The 12,629-nt window shown below is 28.1% G+C and overlaps 1 protein-coding gene across 1 annotated transcript in view; it reads right to left on the bottom strand.

Moving 5' to 3' along the window:
- LOC111417634 (Semaphorin 2a) overlaps positions 1 to 12,629 on the bottom strand; it is a 384,677-nt gene that overhangs the window by 249,786 nt on the left and 122,262 nt on the right. The gene's annotated exons all lie outside the window — the stretch shown is intronic.

The raw sequence follows: 12,629 nt of genomic DNA on the forward strand, positions 1-12,629 counted from the left end.
AAAATTAGCAACAATGGAGGTTAATAACATTAAAATAAATTGTTTATAATGCAATAAGGAAAAAATAATTACTGAATAATTTTACTCTAAGTCTGTTCATTTTTTAGATATAACGCCAAATAGTGTCTAGGTTCCAAAAAGGATATTTTTAATTGTTAACATCTTCTATAACACCGAAACTAGAAACGATAGCGGGAAACTTTATGATAATAAATTGTTTATTATGTAATAAGGCAAAAATAATCTCTAAACAATTTCAATCCAAGTCTGGTCATTTTTTTGTTATGCCGCTAAATATTGAATACGTTTCAAAAACGATGTTTTTAATTGTTAACATCTACTGTAATATAAAAATTAGCAACGATAGAGGGAAATAACATTAAAATAAATTGTTTATAATGCAATAAGGAAAAAATAATTACTGAATAATTTTACTCTAAGTCTGTTCATTTTTTAGATATAACGCCAAATAGTGTCTAAGTCAATTTTTCATGGTAACAAGCACATTCAATCGATCTTGAGCTTAATCATATTAACCAAAGAATACTCAAAATTAGAGCCTGTTGGCTCAAAACTGAGTCATGTCCTCATGACAAAGCTGTTCCATTTTGTCAAAAACAAATTCAACCATGATAGAAGTTGCGAAAATGTAGTTTCCACGAACCTCCTGAAACACCTCCTGAAAACCCCTCCTTTCCAACCAGCTTCCTCGCATCATGTCGGCAACACCATGATGATGAGTACAAAAATAAAAATTTAAATTAATCAAAATTCCTTTAAGCAATAAAAACTACAGAATAAATTTTTAATGTTCTAAAACCATCGGAAACTGTCCGAAACCGGACCACGTGTCTTGTAAATCGAGTTACACGTGTCCCTAGTGATTCGAGAACAAGTTAAAGGGTCTTCGTCCTCCGGAATTGATTCCGCGTTCCCCCCAACGCATTTCGGACTTTCACCAACGATCCCCAACGAATCCCACGAAAAAATTTTCTTTGGAAAAAAATTTCTTTCTCACAACGATAATTTTTAATTTTTCTTGTCCTGCTATTTGAGTTGAGTTAACCTTTAATGTTTTATTAAATTTATAGTGGTACGAAGAGGCAACAGCAGATCAGATCCATAAATAACTCAACGGTGAACGTTTTATAAATTGGTATCGTTACTCGAACGCCTTTTTCTCCTTTAACCGTGTTTTAACAATCATTATATATCATGCCAAACGTTCGGACAACTTATAAATAACGCACCGTGTGGGTTTCGATGTTAATAGATGGGTATTATTTGAGTTTTAATGCTTAAGGGTGTGCAATTTATCAAATGTCAAAATCGTTATTAACATTATAAATATTATTATGGATATTGAACTAGAAGAATAATATAAAGATTGTCGGGATAAGTTTAATTAAACTTTTTACAAAAATAAAAGTGAAAAAGAAACTTGTCGCAAACAACAACCATAAAACGTTTTACTTTAAATTACATCAGGGACACCGAGAAAAACAATTTCCTCAAGTCCGGCCCTGTTCGCATTAAACTTTTAGCAGATTTTATTGTCCGTACACTCCTCAGGGTAAACGCGGAGGGTGCCGAGTTGCATTTTCTCGAAACAAAAGTCGAAAAAGTGTAAAACACAAGGAATCATAAAAATTAAATTGATACGAGCTACAAATCTTTATAAGCTGTAACAAAACGAAATTTTTTAATAATAATCTTAGTATTTTTAGATTTTTATTTGCAACTATTTCTTTCTGGAAAGTCTTCCATGCGATATTGCATGTAAAAAAGTATATTATAGGAACAGTCCCCTTTTGCATCGTAGAAACAACAACCACCCATAAAAGCCATGCGAAATGGGATATAATAACATTGTGGTATTTTTAAAACACGCCGTTTCGAAGATCTTTATCTAAAAGCATGATAGCCAACGTTGTTGGCGACTCTGTTCGTATATAGGGTGGTAATTTGCATATTTCGTTAATTGTATGCGTGCATTTTAGCAAATGAATTGTTGCATGTTTGGCTTTAAAGTAAAAAAAAATGAATGAACAATAATAGAGGGTTAAATATTATTGCAAACTTAATTTTTGTTAATAATAATGTCATAAGTAATCTTCACATTATTTAGAAAAAAACTTTTTTTTAATTATTTTCAAAATCTTGCAATTTAACAATAAAAAGTATTAACTAAAGATGGAACTATTTATAATGAAATTGTTTATGGATTATATTTTAATAATTCATTAGCAACAATTTTTATCAAAAACATTTTAACCGATCGATTCTAATTTTTGAGATATGATTAACAACAATAACCAAAATATTTGATTATGGTAATTTGGGAGTTTATGGTTTATAACGAAGCCATACTTGTAAATCAGCTGAAGTCGGTTGTTTATTATGTTGTTATTATTAGATATCAACAATTTTTATTAACAACTTTTAACCCAATCGATTTTAGTTTTAGAGTATCAATGATTTTTAATGAACTAAAACATCAAAAATGTGTATTTTAATGATAAAAAATACTGAGTATTAATAGAGCTATTTAGATTGAAATTGTTTATGGATTATGTTTTAATAATTCATTAGCAACAATTTTTATCTAAAACATTTCCTCCGATCGATTCTAATTTTTGAGGTATACTTAACCAAAATAACTAAAATCGTTGATTATGGAAATTTGGAAGTTTATGGTTTATAACTCAACCATAGTTATAATTGTGATGAAATCGGTTGATTATTATGTTATTATTGTTGGATATCAACATTTTTTATTAACAACTTTTAACCTCATCGATTTTAATTTAGAGTGACAAAGAGTTTAATGAGCTAAAGCCTCAAAAACGTGCATATTAACGATGAAAGATACTGAACAAAAATGGAACTATTTAGATTGAATTTGTTTATGGATTATGTTTTAATAATTCATTAGCAACAATTTTTATTAAAAACATTTTCTCCGATCGACTCTAATTTTTGAGATATGATTAATAATAATAACTAAAATCTTTGATTAGGTATGGTAATTTGGGAGTTTAAAGTATATAACGAAGCATTACTTATAAATCAGTTGAAGTCGGTTGTTTATTATGTTGTTATTATTTGATATAAACAATTTTTATTAACAACTTTTAACCCAATCGATTTTAGTTGTAGATTATCAATGATTTTTAATGAACGAAAACATCAAAAACGTGTATTTTAATGATAAAAAAATACTGAGTATTAATGGATTGAAATTGTTTATAGATTACGTTTTAATAATTCATTAGCAACAATTTTTATCTAAATCATTTTCCTCAATCGCTTCTAATTTTTGAGGTATAATTAAAATATCTAAAATCGTTGATTATGGAAATTTGGAAGTTAATGGTTTATAACTACATCACAGTTATAATTAGAATGAAGTTGATTATTTATTATATTATTATTGTTATGTATCAACAATTTTTATTAATAACTTTTAAGCCTATCGATTTTAGTTTCAGAGTAACAAGAATTTTAATGAGCTAATATCTCAAAAAAGTGCATTTTAACGATAAAAAAAATACTGTATAAAAATGGAACCATTTAGATTGAATTTGTTTATGGATTATGTTTTAATTATTCATTATCAACAATTTTTATCTAAAACATTTTCCTCATTCGTTTCTAATTTTTGAGGTATAATTAACTAAAATAACTAAAATCGTTGATTATGGAAATTTGGAAGTTAATGGTTTATAATTACATCATAGTTATAATTAGAATGAAGTTGGTTATTTATTATGTTATTATTGCTAGGTATCAACAATTTTTATTAACAACTTTTAACCCCATCGATTTTAGTTTTAGAGCAACAACGACCTTTAATGAGCTAAAACCTCAAAAACGTGCATTTTGAAGATAAAAAAATACTGAATAAAAATGGAACTATTTACATTGAATTTGTTTAAGGATTACGTTTTAATTATTCATTATCAACAATTTTTATCTGAAACATTTTCCCCAATCGCTTCTAATTTTTGAGGTATAATCAAAATAACTAAAATCGTTGATTATGGAAATTTGGAAGTTATTGGTTTATAACTACACCATAGTTATAATTAGAATGAAGTTGATTATTTATTATGTTATTATTGTTAGGTATCAACAACTTTTAACCCCATCGATTTTAGTTTCAGAGTAACAACAGATTTTAATGAGTTAATAATACCTCAAAACGTGCATTTTAACGATAAAAAAATACTGAATAAAAATCGGACTATTTCGATTAAATTTGTTTATAGATTACGTTTTAATTATTCATCATCAGCAACTTTTATCTAAAACATTTTCCCCAATCACTTCTAATTTTTGAGGTGTAACTTAAATGACTAAAATCGTTGATTATGAAAATTTGGAAGTTAATTTGGAATAACTACATCATAGTTATAATTAGAATGAAATTGATTATTTATTATGTTATTATTGTTAGGTATCAACAATTTTTATTAACAACTTTTAACCCCATCGATTTTAGTTTAGGGTAACAACAATTTTTAATGAGCTAAAACCTCAAAAACGTGCATTTTAAAGATAAAAAAATACTGAGTAAAATAGGAACCATTTAGATTGAAATTGTTTATGGATTATCATTTAATAATTTATTAGCAACAATTTTTATCTAAAACATTTTCCCCAATCGCTTCTAATTTTTGAGGTATAATCAAAATAACTAAAATCGTTGATTATGGAAATTTGGACGTTAATTGTTTATAACTCAACCATAGTTATAATTGGGACGCAGTCGGTTATTTATTATGTTATTTTTGTTGGATATCAACAATTTTTATTAACAACTTTTAACCCCATCGATTTTAATTTCAGAGTAACAACAATTTTTAATGAGCTAAAACCTCAAAAACGTGCATTTTGAAGATACTGAGTAAAAATTGAATTATTCGGATTGAATTTGTTTATGGATCATGATTTAATAATTTATTATCAACAGTTTTTATCCAGAATATTTTCCCCGATCGTTTCGAATTTTTGAAGTATAATTAGTAATTAAAATAACTAAAATGGTCGATTTTGGAAATATGGAAGTTTATGGTTTTTCATTCCTAATTAGTTATAAATAGAATGAAGTTGGTTATTTATTATGTTGTTATTGTTGGATTTCAGTTTCCGAGTAACAACGACTTTAGAACATCTCAAAATCGTGTATTATATTATGATACTCCAAAACAGCATTTAAAAAACCTTCCTCAACCCTTAATGTTTGAATCTAATCCCCCATTTGTGTACCTAGACCCATTTAACAGTTCTGATCCTTGGAGAATACGGAGATAATCTGCGTAGTCGCGTCTTATATCTCTAGAGAAGATAATGGTGCTTATACAGCGAAAGGGGGTATTTCCGGGAGGAAGTTTGTTTTGTTTATCTTGATTGTTAGTATTTCTCCACAAAAAATAATTCCATAGAAATTCGAGTACATTCTAAATACATTATTTCACATACTCCCTTCGAGATTTATCTGTTTTAAAGATGCATCGCGATGTCTGACCCGTCAAGCTGACAGACATCGTTCCCTAAAAGCTACCTCCCATTGCACTTATCTCGAAATAGAGAGGGAAACGACTTGAATGAAGAAGAAGAAGAAAGAAGGAAGAGGATGAGTGTATTCCTTAATTTAACACTTCCATTTTTCACGTCGGATTTAACACGCGTCTGTTTAGATAGCAATCGAATTTGGTGTTGAATCAAAATAAAAATCCATAACTAAGCTTTGTTTGTTGACCAAGATTATTTTTTTTTGTTGGAGAACTTTTTATAACTGTTTGTATTTCGATGTACAATTGAAAAATTCAAATGACCTCCGGCGGATCTTGCAGTCTGGCCGTTTCTATACAAGAGGAGGACGTGAATAAGAATAAATTTTCCCTTTCGATTTTTGGGAGACTGTGGCACGGCGTGGCACACGAAAGGGAAGCAATTGTAGGGTTGGAAAAGTCGAGTCGGCAGTTTTAAAATGGCTCGGAAAATAACCCCCAGAAATCGCCTCAATTTGTTTTCCCGGCCGAGCAGCGTTCTCGTTCCTTTTTCACGAACGAAATGTTTACCATTTTGAAACCAATAGAATAAGTTCTCTTCGTTACTTTTTAAAGAGACCAAACATAGAAAAAAATAAAAATTTATTCCCTTTCGAAATTCTATTCGGAAATTCAACCCCTCCAATTCACGAAATTCACGAGAATCACACCCTGTAGGAAGTCTTATTGATAAATCATGCAGAATGACATGGGTGGACACTTGTTGTGAACGCTGTGACATCGATAAGCAGTTTCGTTCTTGCCAAGGGAAATATAGATATATAGGGGGATAGAAAAAGGGGATTCAAATCGATAAAACTTAGATTTCGAAAAAAAATTGGTCAGTAAAATACAAAAAAATGCGAAACGATTTCGGTTATTTTTGCAATTTCACACAATAATCAACGAGACAACGTACAATAATGCAACTGTGGGGGGTGGATGGGTGATGAAAACGAGTGAAGGTAAAAAAAAGCTCGAACACATAACAAGCGTTCATTTTGCATCATCACATGCGAACGTGGATTTTAAAATGAAGCGAACCGGCGAAAACAAGTTAATTTTTTTCACCACCATCCGCGGAAATGTAGGTCATACGTGCAGATCTCTAATTAGCACACAGAGGTCCTAGTAAAACGTGACCCTTTTTTATCTGCTTGTCATGTTCACATCGCTCACTATAATAATCATCCATTTACTAAAGATCGTTTTCCTTAAAGCAAAAAGGACTTTTTTCACGTTTTAAAAGTTAAAATGAAAACTTTTAAAGTGTAAGCTGAAATAAAAAGAATCGTGGAAGGGTTATTTATGGAGATAATGAAATGATTGTGGTTTTAAATTAAAGCTGAAATATTCCTCTTTAAAATGATGTATGATACATGTTGGGTTACATAATAAAAATTTTTAGAAAAAAAATCGGAAAAATTCTTTGTCATATAACTAATAATAAAAACGTTAATATGCAGGATGAAACTGAAACAATCGTGGAAGGGTTATTTATTGAGATAATGAGATGATTGTGGTTTTAAATTAAAGCTGAAATATTCTTCTTTAAAATGATGTATGATACTTATTGGGTTAGATAATGAAAATTTTTAGAAAAAATATCGGAAAATTTGTTTATGATTATAACTAATAATAACAAAGTTAATATGCAGGAGGAAACTGAAACAATCGTGGAAGGGTTATTTATTGAGATAATGAGATGAGTGCGGTTTTAAATTAAAGGTGAAATATTCCTCTTTAAAATGATGTATGATACATGTTGGCTTACATAATAAAAATTTGTAGAAAAAAAATGGGAAAATTTGTTTATGATTATAACTAATAATAACAAAGTTAATATGCAGGAGGAAACTGAAACAATCGTGGAAGGGTTATTTATTGAGATAATGAGATGAGTGCGGTTTTAAATTAAAGGTGAAATATTCCTCTTTAAAATGATGTATGATACATGTTGGCTTACATAATAAAAATTTGTAGAAAAAAAATGGGAAAAATTCTTTGTCATATAACTAATAATAAAAAAGTTAATATGCAGGGTGAAACTTAAAAAAGCGTGGAAGGGTTATTTATGGAGATAATGAGATGATTGTGGTTTTAAATTAAAGCTGAAATATTCCTCTTTAAAATGTTGTATGATACATGATGTGTTAGATAATGAATATTTTTAGAAAAAAATCGTAAGAATTCTTTGTGATTGTAATTAATAATGAAAAAGTAAATATGCAGGATGAAACTGAAACAATCGTGGAAGGGCTATTTATGGAGATAATGAGATGATTGTGGTTTTAAATTAAAGTTGAAATATTCCTCTTTAAGATGATGTATGATACATGTTGGGTTAGATAATGAAAATCTTTAGAAAAAAAATGGGAAAAATTCTTTATTATACATATAACTAATAATAAAAAAGTTAATATGCAGGATGAAACTGAAACAATCGTGGAAGGGTTATTTATTGAGATAATGAGATGATTGTGGTTTTAAATTAAAGCTGAAATATTCTTCTTTAAAATGATGTATGGTACTTATTGGGTTAGATAATGAAAATTTTGAGAAAAATCGAAAAAATTCTTTGTCATATAACTAATAATAAAAAAGTTAATATGCAGGATGAAACTTAAACAATCGTGGAAGGGTTATTTATGGAGATGATGAGATGATTGTGGTTTTAAATTAAAGCTGAAATATTCCTCTTTAAAATGATGTATGATACATGATGTGTTGGATAATGAAAATTTTTAGAAAAAAAATCGGAAAAATTCTTTGTCATTATAATAAATAATAACAAAGTTAATATGCAGGATGAAACTGAAACAATCGTGGAAGGGTTATTTATTGAGATAATGAGATGATTGTGGTTTTAAATTAAAGCTGAAATATTTCTCTTCATAATAATGTATTATACATCTTTGGTTAGGTAATGAAAATTTATAGAAAAAATATCGGAAAGTTTGTTTATGATTATAACTAATAATAAAAAAGTTAATATGCAGGATGAAACTAAAATAATCGTGGAAGGGTTATTTATGGAGATGATGAGATGATTGTGGTTTTAAATTAAAACTGAAATATTCCTCTTTAAAATGATGTATGATACATGTTGGGTTAGATAATGAAAATTTTGAGAAAAAAAATGGGGAAAATTCTTTGGCATTAACTAATACTACTAATAAAAAAGTTAATATGCAGGATGAAATTAAAACAATCGTAGAAGGGTTATTTATGGAGATAATGAGATGATTGTGGTTTTAAATTAAAGCTGAAATATTCCTCTTTAAAATGATGTATGATATACCTTGGGTTAGGTAATGAAAATTTTTAGAAAAAATATAGGAAAGTTTGTTTATGATTATAACTAATAATAAAAAAGTTAATATGCAGGATGAAACTAAAACAATCGTGGAAGGGTTATTTATAGAGATGATGAGATGATTGTGGTTTTAAATTAAAGCTGAAATATTCCTCTTTAAAATGATGTATGATACATGTTGGGTTAGATAAAGAAAATTTTTAGAAAGAAAATGGGGAAAACTCTTTGGCATTAACTAATACTACTAATAAAAAAGTTAATATGCAGGATGAAACTAAAACAATCGTGGAAGGGTTATTTATGGAAGTAATGAGATGATTGTGGTTTTAAATTAAAGTTGAAATATTCCTCTTTAAAATGATGTATGATACATATTGGGTTATATAATACAAATTTTTAGAAAAAAAATCGGAAAAATTCATTGTCATATAACTAATAATAAAAAACTTAATATGCAGGGTGAAACTGAAACAATCGTGGAAGGGTTATTTATTGAGATAATGAGATAATTATGGTTTTAAATTAAAGCTGAAGTATGCTTCTTTAAAATGATGTATGATACTTATTGGGTTAGATAATGAAAATTTTGAGAAAAATCGGAAAAATTCTTTGTCATTATAATAAATAATAACAAAGTTAATATGCAGGATGAAACTTAAAGAAATCGTGGAATGATTATTTATGAAGATGTTGAGATGATTCTAGTTTTAGATTAAAGCTGAAATAATCCTCTTTAAAATGATGTATGGTACATGTTGGGTTAGATAATGAAAATTTTTAGAAAAAAAATAGGAAAAATTCTTTGTCATTACAAGTAATAGTAAAAAAAGTTAAGATAGAGTGAAACTTAAAAAATCGTTATTAATGAAAATTAAGAAACAATTTTGACACCAAATTAAAACCTCTTTAAAACGATATATAAAACATGTTGAAACAAGTTTTTTTAATCCGCCCAAATCTTCACACAATTATAACATTCAAGAGAGTCTAAAACTTTTCAAAACACCATTTCGAACATAATTTCCAAGGATTACTTTTACCTACTTTATCCTTATAGAAAGTTCGCAACCTTTAATAACTTAAATACAAATCCTCCTTTTAAAAACCGATAATACGAAAGGACCCGTTACCCGGAAGGAGCAGATGTCCGTAAAAGCAAACTTATTATTTCCCCCTGTTCACCCTCCAGTTCCTTCACCCATTTTTTCTTCTTTCATTTCCAAGGAAAATTTCGATTCCATTTTCGATTCGAATCGTTAAGTGAAATTCTATCCGGGGAGACCTCTCGATTTTTAATTGGATATACGAGTAGAGGAAAAAAAGCTCGACGTCGAAACCGATTTTTAGGGGTGGTGTGTGGTGGAGGGTTACGTGACCTTAAAATTCGTCTTCCTATTTATCCACCCGGTCCATTAGGGGGAAAGATTTTGGCGAATATTAGGGATTTTTAAAGAAGAGTAAAGGGGGAGGGGTCGAAATGGAATAGAGGTCCTAGATCTCGGAACTTTACAAGGACCAAGCAGGAAGAGGGATCCATGGAATAAAGCTCGTGACATTCGACAAGGCGAAGGGATTGTCGTGATCTAAGGGCGGGCAAAAAAAACGTAATGTAAGATGAGGATGGTAAGAGGAGGGGGTTGGATTGGGATGGGATAGGTAGGATTGAAGTAAGGACTAAGGGGTGTGTGTGTGTGCATTCTTAAGCCACCCTTGGTTTTCATGCCTGTTTGAATCCTTATTTGAGCTTTACGTAAATTAGGTGGGAGGGCGAGTTCTTTTTTGGAAACGGATATCATAAAATATCATGGTTTGTCTAAAATTTACATTTTATTGGAACGATTTTAAAATTTAAAGCTTCAATTGCTAGAACAAACAGTAAAGACCATTGAATTGCAAAAGATTTTCGTATGGAGCATTTAAATCAAGCTTTCAACAAGCATTTTTTTGCTTACTTAGAATTATTGATATCTTCATTATTTTTACTAAAACTTGTAATACGAACTTTATGAAATTGTGTAAATCGGATTTATAGAAACACAAAAATGGTTTATAGTGCAAATATATATGATATATAACCCATATCTAAGATCGCATAACTACATATTTAAAAAGAGAAAATTTTAATATTGTACTTAAACTTTAAAAGTTTTCTCATACTGTATTTATGGGAACTAAGAAACGATTTACACATCAAATTAAAGCTTGAAATCCCCTTTTTAATTTGATATAAGAGCCGTTTCTTAGTTAATATTAATCGAGTAAATACACATTTTTAAAATGACTCTTAAACACGTATTAATTAAGAGATATTAATTTTTAACACCAACTTTATGAAATCCTGTAGATCGCATTTATAGGAATTAAGAAATGATTTATGGTGCAAATTAAACTTTAAAGTATCCTTTTTAATTTGATATATGACCCATTTTTAAGATCGCATAAATACATGAGTTACAAGTTTTTAAAATATATATTGATTTTTGTTTGAAATACAAATTATAATATCTGAATATATGAAACTAAGAAATGATTTCTACATCAAATTAAAGCATGAAATTTCCTCTTTAATTTCATATAAGCAGCTTTTCTTAGTTAGTTTTAATTAAGTAGATACACATTTTCTTAAATTACTCTTAAACATCTATTAATCAAGAAATATTAATTTATAATAATTTTTTTTTCAACTATTTTGTAATTAAACTCATAATCTGTTATATACCATTTTAAAGATGAGACTTCAAACTTTAATTTGGTATAAAAATCATTTCTTAATTCCAATAAATAAAATAATTACGATTTTTTAAAGTTTGTCATTGCTGGAAATGTCCTAACCTATTTAAACATAATTTATATTGATTATTTTCTCAATTATTTTTTAATTCAACCCCAATTCTGTTATATACCATTTTAAAGAAGAGATTTCAAAGAATGATTTGGTATAAAAATCGTTTCTTAATTCCAATAAATAAAGTATTTACGTTTTTTTAAAGTTTATGATTACTGGAAGTCTCCAAATGTATTTACACAACATTTGTAATAACTTTTTTCTCAGTTATTTTGTAATTCAACGCATAATCTGTTATATATCATCTTATAGAAGAGACTACAAACTTTAATTTGATATAAAAATCATTTCTTAATTCCAATAAATAAAATAATTACGATACTTTCAAGTTTGTCATTGCTGGAAATGTCCTAACCTATTTAAACATAATTTATATTGATTATTTTCTCAATTATTTTTTAATTCAACCCCAATTCTGTTATAAACCATTTTAAAGAAGAGATTTCAAAGAATGATTTGGTATAAAAATCGTTTCTTAATTCCAATAAATAGAGTAGTTACAATTTTTTAAAGTTTATCATTGCTGGAAGTATCCTAATGTATTTACACAAAATTTGTAATAATTTTTTTCTCAATTATTTTGTAATTCAACGCATAATCTGTTATATACCATCTTGTAGAAGACACTTCAAATTTTAATTTGATATAAAAATCATTTCTTAACTCCAATAAATAAAATAATTACGATATTTTAAAGTTTGTCAATGTTGGAAATGTCCTAACCTATTAAAACATAATTGGTATTGATCATTTTCTCAATTATTTTGTAATTCAACCATAATTTTGTTATATATCATTTTAAAGAACGGACTTCAAACTTTAATTTGGTATAAAGATCATATCTTAATTTCAATAAATAAACTAGATACGATACTTTAAAGTTTGTCATTGCTGGAAATGTCCTAACCTATTT

Source organism: Onthophagus taurus, chromosome 3 (assembly GCF_036711975.1).
Source record: "Onthophagus taurus isolate NC chromosome 3, IU_Otau_3.0, whole genome shotgun sequence".
Taxonomy (NCBI): domain Eukaryota; kingdom Metazoa; phylum Arthropoda; class Insecta; order Coleoptera; family Scarabaeidae; genus Onthophagus; species Onthophagus taurus.